Here is a 17,791-nt window from a genome sequence, read left to right as displayed (position 1 = left end):
ATTAAAATAAGACCATCCAATTTGCCTACACAATCAGAAGCAGAACATTAAGCGTTTCTCATTAAGTTGTGTTCCCTTTTCCTCATATTACTTTTCTTCTTCCTGTCCTTAAATTTATGTACACTTCTAGGCTTACTCTTCTTCACGCTTCTGCATGAGAGTCACAAATAGTATTTTAATGAATTCATATCCAATATAATGCCAATCAATATCTCTTCCAAGGAAAATTCCATATTTTTGGTATAGGAATAAGTAAGAAATATACACAGAATTTTCTTTCACTTTAACAATTGATTAAGGCTGCCACTGCTTTCTTTTTAATGTCAAAAATAACCTTTAATTTGGTTGTTAAATTTTCCTTTTCATTATATTAGTTTTTACTCAAATTTCTGAAATATACTCCTTAAATTTGCTTTAAAACCTTATATTTAATTTTAAAACAACTTCCTTTTTGTATTTATTTCCACTATATGACAGTTGGGATGACAAACCAACGATATGAATATATATTTTGTGTGTGTATTTATACGTATAAGATACCAAAAAGAATGCTTATCCTTGTGATGATAAATTGTAAGCATAATAGGATGCCTGGGTGGCTCAGTGGTTGAGTGTCTGCCTTTAGCTCAGGGTGTAATCTTGGGGTCCAGGATAGAGTCCCATATAAGGCTCCCTGCAGGGTGCCTGCTTCTCCCTCGCCTATGCCTCTGCCTCTCTCTGTCTCTCATGAATAAATAAATAAGATCTTTAAAAAAAACAAAACAAAACAAAACAAAACAAACCTGTAAACATATCTACGTGTTACTTACCCAATGGATAAACTGTGCCACCCATTTAAACAAAATAAATTTGTTTTTTCTCCAAGAGTCTGAATACTTTTATGTATGGAACATTTCCCTGAAGATGATTTCATACAGGATTCAGTTTCATTTATTCAACTGCATATATAGATTGGTTTGGCACATTATCTTTGTGTCATATGATGTGATAGCACCATAAAGACACAGAAATATCAGTCCAGGGTGACAGAGCTAAAAAGATATATAAGAAATTGCCAAAACAGAGATCACATGTTTGTATTGTACTTTAGAAACCTCATTTTTTTTTATTTGACAAAGGGAAACATAAAAATAGAAAGATTGTTTTATGTTGGTGTTTTTTGTAGGTCATCCCTACAAATTTCCCGATCCTCCTCTCTCTTTGCTTTAAACTGTCAGGTATCCCACCGAGTCTTCTCATGGATGCCTCATTGAAAGCCTCTCCATGTGTTTCTGAGAGATGTGAAATCTGTGAAGTGAAGAAACATAAATTACTCCTTTTTACTGGTGGAATTGCCTATCTCACAAGGTTCAGAGGTAAATGTGTTTCCCAATAAATAAAAAATTAGAGATGACAGCAAAATGCATTATTTCAATTCAATTCAGTTTAATTCAATAAAAATTAATTCATCAGCTGGTATGTACAAAGCACCACTTTAAGTGTCCACTTAATCTTTGAAGGAGAATTTTCCTAATTGGAGAAAAAAATAAACAAAAAAATAATTTTTCATATATACCAGTAGGGAGGCAATACTTGTCATGATAGCTGTTGGACTGACCTGAAAAAAGAACAATGTGAGGAACACTTACATGGCTACTGCAAAGATGTACAATTGCATAACTTCAAAGTGAAGGAATAAAACTGAAGTAAAATGAGCACTGGAATAAAATATTTTCTAATTTTTATAAGAAAATGAAGCAAAAAGTGAAAAATTAACAATCACAGTAACATCATAATTAATGTTTAAGTGCGAGTCATGATTAAAATATACTATAAATGATAACTGATCATGTTTATACTTATAGCATCAAAAATATGCACTGAAAAAAATTAACATCAACCTGAACTTTTGTCTTAACAACTACATTTTATTTATTTTTAAAGAATTTACTTATTTTTTTTAAGATTTTATTTATGTATTCATAAGAGATACACAGAGAGAGAGAGAGAGAGAGAGAGAGAGAGGCAGAGACACAGGCAGAGGGAGAAGCAAGCTCCATATAGGGAGTCCGATGTGGGACTCGATCCCGGGACTCCAGGATCACGCCCTGGGCCAAAAGCAGGCACCAAACCCCTGAGCCACCCAGGGACCCCCAAAAGATTTTATTTATTTATTCATGAGAGACACAGAGAGAGGCAGAGACATAGGCAGAGGGAGAAACAGGCTCCATGTAGGAAGCCTGATGTGGGACTCGTTCCTTGAATTTGGATCACGCCCTGAGCCAAAGGCAGACGCTCAACTGCTGAGCCACCAGGGGTCCCAACAACTAACATTTTAAAGAGAACAATATCATCACTTCATGTTTAAAAATGGCTTTGCAGAAGTGGTGAACCAAGTGCTAGTGTAATGTTCGCGTCCATATCACTATATTTTTAAGTCTAAATGGAAAAATACAATTTCTAGCATTTCAGATAGATTCCCTCTTCAACATAAATATCTGAAAAGGGAGTCTATTTTTGTTATTGTTGTTCTTGCTGTTTAGACTCATAGAAAAAATACCTTAGAGCTATATTTTGCTTCATTATAATTTAACCTCTGAAAGGCATTGAAGAATAGGGTAAGGTATAAGCTCTAATATCGGGCAGAGATATATTAGATTCCAAGTTTAGGTGATTTACCAAGTGCAAGACCTAGGTCAAGTTACATACTTTCTCTTTGCCTTTTTTAGGTTACTCTTCTATAGAGCATGTAATTATTTTCCTCGTGTTCAATGAATCAGTAACAACAATCCTTTACCCTCCTAAATAGAACTAGTTGAAGCAAAAGACTGAGATATAAGGAGATCAAAATATGCTAATCAATATAATAATATTGATGATAGTGGCCAACATTTGCACATATCATATATCTTGCTTGGTACTCTTTGCATATATCAATTTAACAAGTTTCCAATCCTATCACTATTAAAATTTGCTTGCAGAACAAGGATGTGATTTGTGGCTAAGTGCACTTGAAAATATTCAACACTTCCATTAGCCTTCCCTCCCAGCTCCCAACACACATACACATTCCACTCCTTATTAAGTTATCGTTTATCACAGGAAGAACTGGACAACGGTGGACCTCTGTTGTTGATGGGACATTTACTCATAGGTAAGGAGAAAATAGGCATTTCTTTAGGATATGCTACTCTATAAGAAAAAGGCTGTTTCTTCTATCTTAAAGGCCCTTTAATTTATAGACATTTTTAAGTTCTAAGTAATACTTCCCCTATCATTATAAAAGTAGTTATTTAAATCTCTGATAATATAAAAATTTATGTTTGAACACCTTTTATGAAATGCTTCTCATAATTATGTGTGAGACTTAAGTGAATATGCATTGAAATTTAATTTTTCTCACAGGTATTTAAAATGTCCTGTTGGAAGAAAAGATAAATTAAAAATATCAGGAATGTGAAAAAATCTGTTATTTTTTTCTGGTATTTTTATAAGCCAAATATAATTAGAAATGGCTATCACCTTGATATTCATAACTAAGCTATATTACTTATAATAGTCAAAGCTTTATCAAAATTTTATTCCAATTTTGATTATGTATTTAAACACCACTTTTCCCCTGTTTTGCCATAACTTCATGAGTATAAGGTGCAAATATTTTGCTTATTTCAGAATACAATGTTTAAAAATACAGGAATTAATTTTTGATTTTATAATTGTTCTTATCAGAGCTAATAATATCTACAGAACTATTAAATCATAAATGCTATTGTATAGTTGTAAAACCAGAAGAAAATATTTATTTGCACATGAATTTGAACAGCATAAATGACTGGTTTTCCCCATACAGATTTGTTTTATTTTTTTACTGAGCAGGTTAAAGTAATGTAAATTGCATATCATCAAAAAATTTTTAGAGTGCCTGATGTTATAATCTAAAGCATAATGTGCAGTGTAACTAGTAATTATAATAGCTTTGAATGGATTCATTGGTAATTATATATTTTTGAATATTTTATTTCAGTTTTAATGTTATTTAGTCAATTAGAATGATGACATTAATAATAATGACATTATCTGTTAATATTGATAAGCATAGCATGGAGCAAAATGTGGAATTCCCAGAACTGTTCTACTAATCCGCTTTTATAATGACCTAGAGAGACACATTCCCCCAGAAAATATCTCAATTTCTGGGAGACTGTAATACTAACGTACGCTTTATTTATACTACATTCTACCACTGTGAAAGATTGCTTCCAAGAATTCATCTAATAAAGAGTATCTTCGTATTTGTACTGAGTGATAAATTCTTAAGTCATGTATCTTACCCTCAATTTATAAAATCACCTATGTTGGTGTTATTTACAGCAGAATGTTTTATTTGCATAGCTTAGCACGAAAGAGGAAAATTAACATACAGGTGAGTTGAAATGAACTTAACACATGAATTGTTATTAAAAGTATTTAAAGAGAAAGACTCCTGCTAACATTATAATTAAAGTAACTCATATCAAAGCTAACTCTTATTATGGTTTTGATTTGCATTTCCCTTATTAATGATGTTGAGCATCTTTTCATGTGTCTGTTGGTCATCTGTATTGTCTTCTTCAGAAAAATATCTATTCAGGTTACTGTCCACTTTTAATTGGATTATTTGTGTTTTTGGTGTTGAGTTGTATGAGTTCTTTATATACTTTGAATATTAATCCCTTATTGGATATATAAGTTTCCAATATTTTCTCATCCAGTGGGTTGCCTTTTTGCTTGTTGATAGTTTCTTTTGCTCTATTTTTTAGGTTGATGTAGTCTCAATTATTTATTTTTGCTTTCGTTTCCCTTGCCTGAGGACATGGATATAGAAATTGACAGATCTAAGATTGATGTCCAGGAGATTACGGCCTGTGTTTTCTTTTAGGGGTTTTTTGGTTTCAGGTGTTACATTTAGGTCTTTAATCTATTTTGAGTTCATTTTTGTGCATCATGTAAGAAAGTGATCTAGTTTCATTCTTTGCATGTACTTCCAATTTTCCTGACACAATTTATAGAAGAGACTATTTTCTCCCCATTGTATATTTTTACCTCCTTTGTCATAGATTAGTTGGCCACATATGCATGGATTTATTTCTGGGCTTTCAATCTATTCCATTGGTCTGTGTGTCCATATTTGCTCTAGTACTATGCTGTTTTGATTACTATAGTTTCATGGTACGTCTTGAAATCTGGAGTTTTCTCAAGATTGCTTTGGCTATTTGGGATTTTTTGTCCTTTCATACGAATTTTAGGATTTTTTTTTTCTTCTAGTTCTTTAACTTATCTGAGAAACTCTGCATATAAAATTCTGCACTACTCTAGTGCAGGTAGAGTAAAAGGGACACAAGATAACTATGCATAATAATAACATTTATCAAAAAAGTATGTTTTTATTTTTGTAATGTTTGATAAGGGGCTGTGCAGGCATAATTGTAAAAGAGATAGACACTGGTCTTGCTATCAAGAGCTTACCTGTTAATAGGAAAATTGTAGTAAACAATAAGGGTATTGAAAGGGTGACTGTCCTGGAACCTTGAGGCTCAGAGAAAACTCTCTATATGCAGAGCTGAAGGAGTTGCTAACATATTTTAAACAAAAGTTCTAAAAAAATAGGAATTAAGTATTATTTCTACAATTTTGTAACAAATAACTGATGGGTGGCTCCATTAATCAGATGGACACATTTGGGAAAGAAATGATGAATAATGTATTTCACAAAGACTCTACAGGCCATTAGGTACATGAATTTGGAATTCAGTAGAAAGCCAGAGTTATAATTTTTTGAGTCATCAGCACAGAGACAGCATTAAAAGAAGTGGGACAAAATGAAGTTATCTGGTGATAATATGAAAAAGGTAAAAATGGGACTTTGGACTAATCTCTAACCCATCACCACTTAGAGATAACGTAAAGGAGATACATTCAATGAGGGAGACTAAGAAAATGCAGCCAGGGAAATCAAAGGAAGCGAAAAAGGATGCTATAAAAGCCAAGAAGAAAATTATTATTATTTGTTGAGAAAGAAAGGGTAAATGTATATCTTGAAAGAGAAAGTAGACAATAAGCCAATAAGAAAATAAAAGTGACTTGTTAGCTTTGTCTGCCTGTGAAGCACTGAAGTTCTTAATAAGAACAGATTTAGGTGTGATGGAGTTGAATACGGGTTGCAAGAGAAAAAGAATAAGACATACTCAGAAAATTGATTACCATTCAAAATTCTGGGATTAGTATAGAAAGAGACAAGTGGCAGAGGATGTAAGGAATGAAACTGGGGCCACATCATGAAGAGAATTTTAAGCCCAGTCAGGAATACGAACTTCATCCAGTGTAGTCAGTGAGAAGCCACTGACATGCTTTAAGTAGGATAACGACATGATCAGAATTTGGTTTAGGAATATCATTTCAGCTGCAATTGAAATGTAGATTAGAAAAGTGCAAGTGTGGAAAAGATGGACTGGTAATCTAGGTGAGAGGAAGCAATGTTTTCATAACTGAAAGATTGTGGGGGTAGGTGTAGAAAGATGTAGAGGTGCTGGAGAACAACTTGGGAATTAAAATAACTTGTTGGTAGAACATAGGAGTGCAGGAAGAAAAGAGTAAGGTGGTGCTTAGATCATGACTTGACCAGCTGGGCTAATGGTTATGACATTCACTGGGATAGGGAATATTTTAGTAACAGAAGATACTTTCTTCTGTGCTGTTCATTCTATTTTTTACTTGTCTATGGGCATCTCAGTTATATAACCCCATAGGCAGTTTGGTAGGGAGAGCTACTGAGTGGAGCTCCTGATAATGATCTGGCATGGAGAAATAAGTATAGGAAATAATAGCCTTAGGTTGGAAGTGGATGAGACTTCCAGTTAGAGAACATGGAGATGTATTCTCTGTATACTCATTTCACAGGATGTGAAATGAACTAGAAGATGATCCTGGGAAGTTATAATAGCTCTTAAAAAGCAGAGAACATTAGATGCAAAACGAGTTTACAGAGGCAGATATGTATAGAAATTATCAAAAAAAAAAAAAAAAGAAATTATCATAACATCAGTAAATCTACAGAAACAGGCTAAATCCATTGTAATTAATATGCTAGTTATAAAAATATTTTCCTATTTGCATGTAACTAGGAAAATAGTCGTTTACTATGAGATTTTAATATTTGTCTACTTACTAAATAAAAAATAAACTTAAAATTTCCCCTTAAGGGAAATTATTCATATATAAATATGAATGACCCTGCTCAAACTTTCCTTGTGGCCACAGATATATATTTTTCAATTTTTATCACCCTTCAAAAGCATTTCGTATTATCTCAAAACATTACGATACCCAAAAGGGTTTGTCTGTATGTTATAATAATGGAAAAGAGAATTTTAATTTATATTTGTGAAAGCTGTGCTTTGAGTAGCAAGTAGAATTTGCCTGAATTTAAACCAGGTATGGAGACATAGTCTACACTAATAAGGTAATATGCTGATATGAATTTATCCTCTGCTATAGTTACCATTTAATTGTAAATTTTACAAAAGTAATTAAAATGTTAAACTGAAATGTTAACATGATTTAAATTTGGCACATTTCTTTCACTAATCTTGCAGAGTTTCATGAAAAAGTAATCAACCACCACAACACCTTACATTAATAAGGTACTATTATTTCATTTTTTAAAATGAGGACACTGAACCACATACTAGTTAATTAACTTGAGAAAATGAAGAATTAATGAGAGCAATGACTTCAGATTTAGTGAAGGTTAGCAAGGCAAAGTGACAACATATATATTGCTATAATTTACATACTTCACTCATTTAACCTAGTTGGTGTGAATTCTACAAAGGTTATGATCAGTACACCTTGGAGAAGCAACCTAGTTTCTTTTAGTTCCAGAAATCAAAAAGGTGACTCATTATTATAAATGGCTCTCCACAGGGTTCAACAACTTATTATCCAAAATCATGTGCTCCCTACTTCCCAATACCTTATATTGAGACAGAAGAAAAATGAGTTGTCAGAGAAAGGCAAATTGAGGTATGCTCTATGGATAATTAACTCTATTTCTTTAAGTTAGCCATGCAAATTAGTATAAAGCCACAAGTCTTGGATTCAAAATAAATATATATTCTGGTAGATGCATAATTATCAAAAGGCATTTTTGGTGAATATTGCCAGATCCACTTCTGTATTACCTTGTCTTCTCAACAGGTAGAGATTTTTTTTTTTCTCTCTCTCCTGGAGGAGTAGTTCTTCCTCAGGTGTAGAGCAATATTCCTTTCTAAGTCTGGTCCAATTACCTGCACTGTTATTATATGAACTGTCAACTATGCAGATACCTGGGATGCACATCAGACATACTTAATGGTAATATTTTATGATAAGCCCAGGAATCTGCGTTTTTAATTTAGTACCTCAGGTGATTTCTAAGGACATTAAAAATATTTTCTTAAGGGTAATCTTAACCTGAATAAGAGTAATTATAACCTGAGATAGGATATACTTAAGGCCCTTTCAATTCACATTTATGGAAGGAAAAAGAGTTGGTAATTGGATAATTCACTTTATTCTATGAATTTAACCTTAACTCTTTTTTATGCTCTGGTTATCAAATTTGACTTCCAAATTTAGCCCTGCCCCGGAGTTTCACCTTGGTATTTGATATATTTCTAAAATCTCTTTTAAGAGTGGTTTCTTTCTTATCCATAGACTGTCCTCCAAACAATTTGATTGTTAAATCCGACATCACTACCCAGTGGCTGTTCTGTCCTACTCACTGACAGATAAATATATCCTATGCAAAGACTATCCCTAGAGTCTCTCCTTCTGTTCTATCCACTTTTTCTAAAACCTCTAGCATTTGGCCTCTCTCTGCTTTAATAACAATCATACACATGTACTCTGCAGGTACTCTGATGGTTAGACTGAAGCATATTTGTTGGTGAGAGCAGCAGGTCAGCCCTCTCAGGACTTGTGCTAATGGGTCAATTTATAGGATAGAATCTTACTCATTATGCTAGTAAGTTCAATGCACAGAACTTTACTGTGCTCTGAAGATTTCTAAAGTTTAACTTACAAAAAATCACTGCTATGCTGGGACTACAGACATTAAAGGCAACAATTCCTATTTCAGCACTTTGGCCTTAATAATTTAATTTAGGTGAAAGAGACCAAATACAAGATGCAAAAAAATTCACCAAATTAACATCTTTTTGCTATCTATTATACTATAAGCCAAATGCTAGATGCCTCAATAAATACATGTATTTCCTAAAACCTATGTTTAAAGTCTTTACAAAATAGAAGGGAAGATATACGTATAGAACATAATAATTATGATATAGAATTGTGCTGCCCAATTTGGTAGCTATTATCCACATGTGACTATTTTTTCCATTTTATTGAGATAATTATAGATTTGCATCCAGTTGTAAGAAAGAATACAGAACAATCCCATGTACACTACACTGTTTTTCCCAATAACATCTTACAAAATGATATTTTAATGTAATATACAGGATATTGATACAGTCCAGATATAAATTACTTCCATCACGATAAGGATCTCACAAGTTACCCTTTCATACTCAGACCCATAACGCTCCTACCCTACCTCTTCTTTAATCACTAACAACTGCTGGGGTGCCTGAGTGGCTCAGTTGGTTAGGCAATGGGCTCTTGATTTTGGCTCAAGTCAAGATCTCAGGGCCCTGGGATCTCTGCATAGGGCTTACGCTCAGTGGGGAGTCTGTTTGAGGAATCTCTCCTTCTTCCGCTGCCCCTTGCCTCACTCATGCTCTCTAAAATAAATAAATCTTAAAAAAAAATCACTAGTGACTACTAGTGTTTACTAGTTTCTCATTTCTACAATTTTGTCATTTCAAGAGTGATGAACTCATACAGCATATAATCCTTTGTGATTGAATTTTTTCATAAAGCATGATTCTTGGGATATTCAACCAGTTTGCTGCATGTTTTGGTAGTTCATTTTTGAATGAACTGAATAGTACTCCAAAGGTTGTTAACAATTTACCATCTGAATGATATTAGAACCGTCTCCACTTTTGGGCTGTTACAAATAAAGTTGCTATACACAATTGTGTTATCCATTTTTGTATGAACAAAACAGAAATCTTTATTTCTCCAGGAAAAGTGCCCTGATGTACAATTCCTGGGTCATATGGCAGTTTCATATTTAGCTTTTTCTTTTTTCTTTTTTCAGTAACTACCAAACTGTTATTCAGAAATGTATGAGTGACCCAGTTTCTTTGCATCCTCACCAACATTTGATACTGTTGGTATATATTTAATTTAGCCATTTTGATAGCTGTGTAGTGATATCTCATTGTGGTTTTAATTTGCATTTCCCTGTTGGTTAATGATGTTGAATATGTTTTCATGTGTTTATTTGATGACTGTATATTCTCTTCAGAGCCATGTTTGTTTATGACTTTCATCTATTTTCAAATGGATAAGGGGATATCATGAATAATGTTAGCCTAATTTCAACAAATACAATGAAATAGATAAGTTATTTAGTAGAATAAATTATCAAAGCTAACTCAAAAAGAAATAGTAATCTTAATAGTTCTACATCTAATTAAAATTGAATTGGCAACTTAAAACATCTCACAAGGAAAACTTAGGACCAGTTGGCTCCTAACAAATCTACCTAATATTATGGAAAAAAGAATACTAATTTTGCACATAATACTTCAGATGATTGAAGAAGAGAAGATACTTTCAATCCTTTTTAAGTTCAACATTCCTATGATACCAAAATAAAAGACATTCTAAAAAGTAAAACTACAGACCAAAAATTCCCATGAACATATCTGCACAAATAGGTAACAAAATTTTAGCAATGCAGATACAACAGTAAATTAAGAAGATAATTCAAACATGAACATATGGAATTAACCATAAGAAAGGATAAGTAGGTTTAACACTTAAAAAACAGTTTAATTCCCCATAAAAACAGGCTAGAAAAACTATACAATCACTTCCATAGTTGCAAAAAAGAAAAAAACTTTTGAAAAATTTAACATCTATTCTTGATTTTGAAACTCAGCAAACTAGGAACCTCTGCGACTGATAAATAGCATCTATGAAAAGCCTATGGCTAAAATCATAGTTAATGGTGAGAGAATAAATGCATTCACTTTAAGATGAAAAATAAGACAGGATAACAACTCTTACCATTTCTATTTCATATTATATTGCAGGTTCTAGTTAGTGCAGTACGTAAGCACAAGAAGAATCCAGATGGTAAAAAAAAACTTTCTATTTGCAGATTACATTATAATCTATATGGAAATTCTTAGGAATCTCAAAAGATCTACAAGCACTAGTAAGCGAGTTTAGCAATTTTGTGATATAGAATCAATATATATAATCAATTGAATTTCTACATATTAACAATGGATGACTAGAAACTGAAAACAATATCATTCACAATAGCATAGCACTTATAAAATTCTTAGGGATAAATATGACAAATAAATGTACACTGAAAACTAAAAAAATGATAAAAATAAAGAAGACACATAATTAAAGGATATTCATTTTCATGAATCAGGAGACTCAATATTTTTAAGATGTCAGTTGTTATACCTATTTATCTGTAGACTCCATACAATCCCAATCATTTCTTAGCAGAATGTTTTGTAAAAATTGACACTATGATTCATGTAAAAATGCACAGGATTTAGAGTAGTCTAAACAGGGCGGCCTGGGTGGCTCAGCAGTTTAGCGCGGCCTTCAGCCCAGGGCATGATCCTGGAGACCTGGGATCTAATCCCACGTTGGGTTCCCAGCATGGAGCCTCCTTTTCCCTCTGCCTGTGTCTCTGCCTCTCTCTGTCTCTCTCTGTCTCTCATGAATAAATAAATAAAATCTTAAAAAAAAAAAGAATAGCCTAAACAACTTTCAAAATAACTTCTTAGAGAACAAAGTTATAGAATCTACATTACCTGTCTTATTATAAAACTACAGTAAACAATCTTGGTAAACAATTCCTCTTCTCATGTACTGTTTTTTTATTTTTAAGGTTTTATTTATTAAGAGAGATAAAGCATGAGTGGGGAGAAGGTGGAGGGAGAGTTGGAAGGAGACTCTACTGAGCAGAGAGCCTGATGTGGGGCTCAATTCCAGGACCCCAATATCATGACCTGAGCCGAAGGCAGGCACTTAACCAGCTTAGCCATCCGGGCACCCTTGTTTATTTCTAATATACTTAATAAATCATGTAGGTTAACATAAGCACAGCATTTCACATGAGTATATATGGAAAAGAAAGTTTTTTTTGTTTTTTTTGTTTTTTTTAAATTTTTATTTATTTATGATAGTCACACAGAGAGAGCGAGAGAGGCAGAGACACAGGCAGAGGGAGAAACAGGCTCCATGCACCGGGAGCCCGATGTGGGATTCGATCCCGGGTCTCCAGGATCGCGCCCTGGGCCAAAGGCAGGCGCTAAACCGCTGCGCCACCCAGGGATCCCGGAAAAGAAAGTTTTTACAAATTCTAAAAAATAAAATACTAATGTCATGTATGACGTTTGTATTTGACACCACAAGCAAAGAGAAAACTTTGTTTACTTTTGATAATCAGCAAATGTTCAAGTTTCATTATAATCTGCCCATTTCTAAGATATTTTACTAAAAAATAAGGGTACTTCAGATATTATTAAAAAATCTGTCAAACTTCTGAGACCCACTTAGGCTTTGAATTTGAATTTAGGATTTAAATTGTTTGTCTCCTTTGGAGTATATTGATGAATATAATGATACTGGCAGTGCTTAAACTCTCAAAATAAGTTAGCAGATTTTCTGTGAACTTAAAATTAATTCCCTCATTTTGAGGTAGAGATATGCACTTTCGTGGCTGCAAGATGGCATATTTAATGGTATTCATATCCAAGTAGAACTATTAAGTATTTCTCTGTTTAAATATTTATAATTAATTATTCTATACCAGCATGTATTCTATATGCTCTATACCAGCATATAAGTTTAGCTTTAGTTATTATATACAACTTTGAATTAAGTCTTTTAAATACACATCATATTTCAAACTCACCAGTGGTAGTAACAATAAATTATAAAGCATCTAACAACAACAAAAAATGACTTCAAAAAAGTCCTCTTTTAGGTTTATTCCCATTGACCAAATCACTTTTCCAGGAAAATATTTAGCAATTAAAGACCACATTTCTGTGTGTCTACATTTGTTTGCACAAACAAAACAAAACAATTTGAGCATGCACATAAGAAATTTTCAGGTTTCATCTTGTTTACTGTCACTGGTATTTTTGTGCACCATAGGAAATTCATTATTAATGTTGCAATGCTTTAAGGAAAGAGATGGGTCTCTGTTGTACCCAAGCTTTATTAAAGTGGTGCTGAACATACATTAAATAGTAGGAATATTGACATTTCTCAAAGATGGCCCACAATAAGACATATTTACTTGTTTCAGAAAAAATATAAAAGGGAACCAAAAAGATAAATATTACACATGTAATATTTATTATTTCATGTACAAAAATATATAGCTTTCACCACAATACTTAGATTGTAAGGGCACATTAAACTTTAGATTCTATCCACAAAAGTTGGATATAAGACATCATACCCGTTATTAAGGCATTACAAATCATATATTGATGACAGGAACCCTATTACTTTTTACAGTAAATTAAAGTGTTTGAAACCAAAAGACATAAACTTATAAAAGATTTATTGAGTGTGCAATAGACAATTCAATTCAGTCCAAAATGTTTTAATGGGTACTGTGTGTTTGCTTTCTTTGCTTTTCTTTCCAGAGGCAATCATTTCACAAGGACAATCTCAAGGTTTGAAGACATTTTGCTTTCTGACTGTATTGAATGGAAATTTTCTTTGTTTAGTTTATATGTACATACGTGTAGAAAGAAGATTATGATAAAGTAGCAATGCTTACTTATTCACACATTATCATTACACCACTGGGGAAACTGGTTTCGTTCAAAAATGTTTTAGAATGTATCTGCCAACAAAGGAATAAGCTATTATCGGTTGTTTTTCTGTGCATGTCACCTTTGCTTAAAAACCTTGATTGTGCTAGGATTCTAATTCATTGATTTGTTTCAACAGTTTCAGTTGTGGGTATGACTGACCAGTTTTATCAAAGCCGTTTCCTTTCTAGTCAATCAGGGACAAGGAGTAAAAAAAGATACTTATGTATATACATTTTTTTGCCCCAATGATTAGGAAGATAGACATTAAATTATCATTTTACAAAGCTTCTCTCTTTTCAGGCAATTGTAGGATATTATCCACTTAGTTGTTTTGTTCTGTTGTTTTTTTCTTCTGTGAATATTTTGTGACATTTCATTTAAAGTGGGTTTTGAAGCACTAGGCTTACTTTAGAAATAGTCATCAAAACTTGTCATGTATATAATTATAAGGTGCAGAAAAAAGTATATTTAGAGTGTACAGAATTTAATCATTTGAAGGAAAGAACATCTTGTGGTTGACTTTATGAACTCATTACAACTAGGAAATCTCCAGGGTATCAGGATGTTGAGTGATAAAAATGTAATATTCACTACATTGCCTAAGGCTTTTCCTAATTTTTGGTCAAGTAACTTAAAAGTCGTCATTCAGTACAAACTAAAATTACTTATTTAATCCAAATTACATAGGTAAAGATTTAGAAGTTCCTTGTTAACTATATTTTTATTGTATTATTTCAACATTTGAGAGGATTTTACTCTTCTATAGATGATTATTACCTATTAGAATAATGAGCATAATTTTCAAAAGATACTCATAAGAATATTGGGATTATGTGACTTTAGGCTTTTAAACTATATCTGCTTAATACACACACACACAAATGCACACATACACAGATGATCACAGGAATATTTTTTAATGTAAAAATTCATGCTCCAAACTGTTTCAACCAGGTCATCAAGAAGATATTTTTAAAAAATGAAACCAGGTCTGACCTCTGGGGAATATCACTGATTCAGGCTAATTCCAGATCTGTCATCACCATCTGTTTAACATTATCCTCCAATCAGTTGGGGGTTACTAAGATAAGAATTTGCTTAATATCCTTATCTTCTTAATTCTTCAGAATTTTCTAGTGATGTAATCAAAACCCTTCTTGAAGTCAAAACAAATTTGAATGATTACTACCTGTAATTTTATCTTCAAATTAAAATTTTAGGCTAATTTCTCCTTCACAAAGCCTGTTGATTATAACACAAATTCTTGTCATTGAATTTGATTACAAATGAACAAAATGAAATACCGTATTATTTTTTGAAAGCTGTAAGTTGGACATTCTAGTTTCTAGTTTTCTTTTGTCAATGCTCTGTTTTGTTCTTAAATTAAATATATAGGTTACACAAAATATTTAACCTATAAATATCTTTCATATTTTAAGGTACACATAACAAGTTTATTTTTATTTAAAGAGGTATTTAAAATCTTCAAGTCTTGGGGATTTATCTTTCCAAATTGCCATTATGAGTACTGTTTGTTGTTAAAGTCCTAACTTAGAGTTTACTCTTCCCTCACTCCTTTATAAAGCTATATACCTTCAAACCCTTCTGACACGATCTCTATGCAATTTGATCTTTTTTATCTGACATTTCTCATAGTCTAGTCTGTGTTAATACTTTGTTCACTCTACATAAATGAAAATCTTGAAAAATAGAATACAGAGAAAGATTTTCATACTTTGTTGTCAGATTTTATGTTAAAAGATTATTCAAAGTTTAATTTTGATAAAATCTGCACTGTTAAAAAGTAGAAAATTAACTTTTGATTTGTAGTATGTTTTAAAGCTTGAGTTTTCCATAAAAGGCCAGTGAAAATTAATTGTGTCCTAAATGGGTATACAGAAGGTATAAAAACTCATTAATTAAAAAAAAAAGAAAAAATTTGAAATATCTAAGAACTCATTATATCCTTTTACTGTTTTCTATTTAAACATTTCAATACTGAAACATCTTCTTTGATTATCATAAGAATGTTATATGTTATATTTCATAGTGATAAAGTGAATATTATTCTGTTCATTTTGGGAAGATTATTAATCTTAAATGACAGGCTATCTATTCTATAGCTATGGTTTATTCTGCTACCCATAAGAATTATCCATAAATTTCTGACTAGATATGAATTTCTATAGACTGACATAAACTTGACTTATATAACAATTTACAATGAGAAGAGCCAAGATATTAAAAGATCACTAGGGGATGTCCACAGTGATGCATGACAAAAATCTGACAAACAATAATCTCCATAAACTCTGTGCTCTGCTTTAGAAATTAAAGTTAATATTTATGAAATGGATACTTCTAAAACTTTTGAGACTCTATACTATATAAAAATATTAAATATTATTTCTTACTAATTGGATTTACAAGGCAAAGATTAGATGTGGTGTTGATGCAAATTAGAGGCAGCAAATTTTATGTTTTTCCTTTTCTGAGAAAATATACTTGAGAAACAACAAAAAAAAGGGCTACTATAAACAGATCTACTGTGAATAGGAAAAAAATAAAAATGTAACCGCAGTAAAAACAAGCAAACAAAATATTAGATTTCTTTTTTGTTTTTATTAAGAAATTATTGTAAACCAAGTATTATTCTAAATAATTATTAATTCTCACAACCCTATAAAGTTGTATTCTTATCCCACTTATTCAAATGAAAAGAGGAGTTGTAAAGAAATCAAGTAACTTAAACAATGAACATACTCTGAGTGATATCATGTAAGTCACAGAATAATACTTAGCATCGAGGTAATCTGCATACAGAAACTGCTCTCTTAATTAATCAGTATTTTTTACTTCATTTTTAAGAAAAACATGGCAAACAAAATAAATTTTGTAACAAAGCTTTAATAATGTTAGTAAAATTGCAACAGAATTTTAATTATACAATATTGTTTTCAATTCTTTATTTCTTTTTCCTGTATTATGTCATTCAGCAACTTCATTAAGTAGGTGTTGTATTTTCTTCTTTTCCCAGCTAAGTAAGAAAAGGCATAGCAGATTATATCTCACATAGTCAGGAATATGTCATGTAGAAACATTTCTTTCCCTTGGTAGGAATGTTGCCAGAGATTCAATGTGTCAGTTAAGCAAATTCTGGCTATCTGAAAATGGTAGTTATAGTAGATATCTTTCCTTTGAATTAGGGGGTGATGACCCCTTTCCTTCTGAGAAAAAAATTTCCGTTCTTATTGTCTAGTCTGTGAGGTTGGTCTAGTGGTTGGAAATTATAAATGCAGTCCTTTCTCCTAGATACAGTTAATTGCTCCAATAATAGGCATGTCACTCACATGAAAATGATCAGATTTCGGGGATCCCTGGGTGGCTCAGTGGTTTAGCGCCGCCTTCAGCCCAGGGTGTGATCCTGGAGGCCCAGGATCGAGTCCCGTGTCTGGCTCCCTGAATGGAGCCTGCTTCTCCCTCTACCTGTGTCTCTGCCTCTCTCTATGTGTGTCTTTCATGAATAAATAAATAAAATCTTAAAAAGAGAGAAAACGATCAGATTTCTTCCATAATATTCACCCAAATTGGAACTAGATAAAAAACAAATTTTTAGATGTGAGCATTGAGAAATGTTGGCCACCAAATCACCTTCTTTCTTTTTTTTTTTTTTTTTCTTTTTTAACTTTTATTTATTTAGGATAGTCACACACAGAGAGAGAGAGAGAGAGGCAGAGACATAGGCAGAGGGAGAAGCAGGCTCCATGCACCGGGAGCCCGACGTGGGACTC

The sequence above is a fragment of the Canis lupus genome, chromosome 22 (genome assembly GCF_011100685.1).
Source record: "Canis lupus familiaris isolate Mischka breed German Shepherd chromosome 22, alternate assembly UU_Cfam_GSD_1.0, whole genome shotgun sequence".
Classification (NCBI taxonomy): domain Eukaryota; kingdom Metazoa; phylum Chordata; class Mammalia; order Carnivora; family Canidae; genus Canis; species Canis lupus.
The sequence above is the reverse complement of the archived record's forward strand: the minus strand, read 5'-3'. Positions refer to the sequence as shown.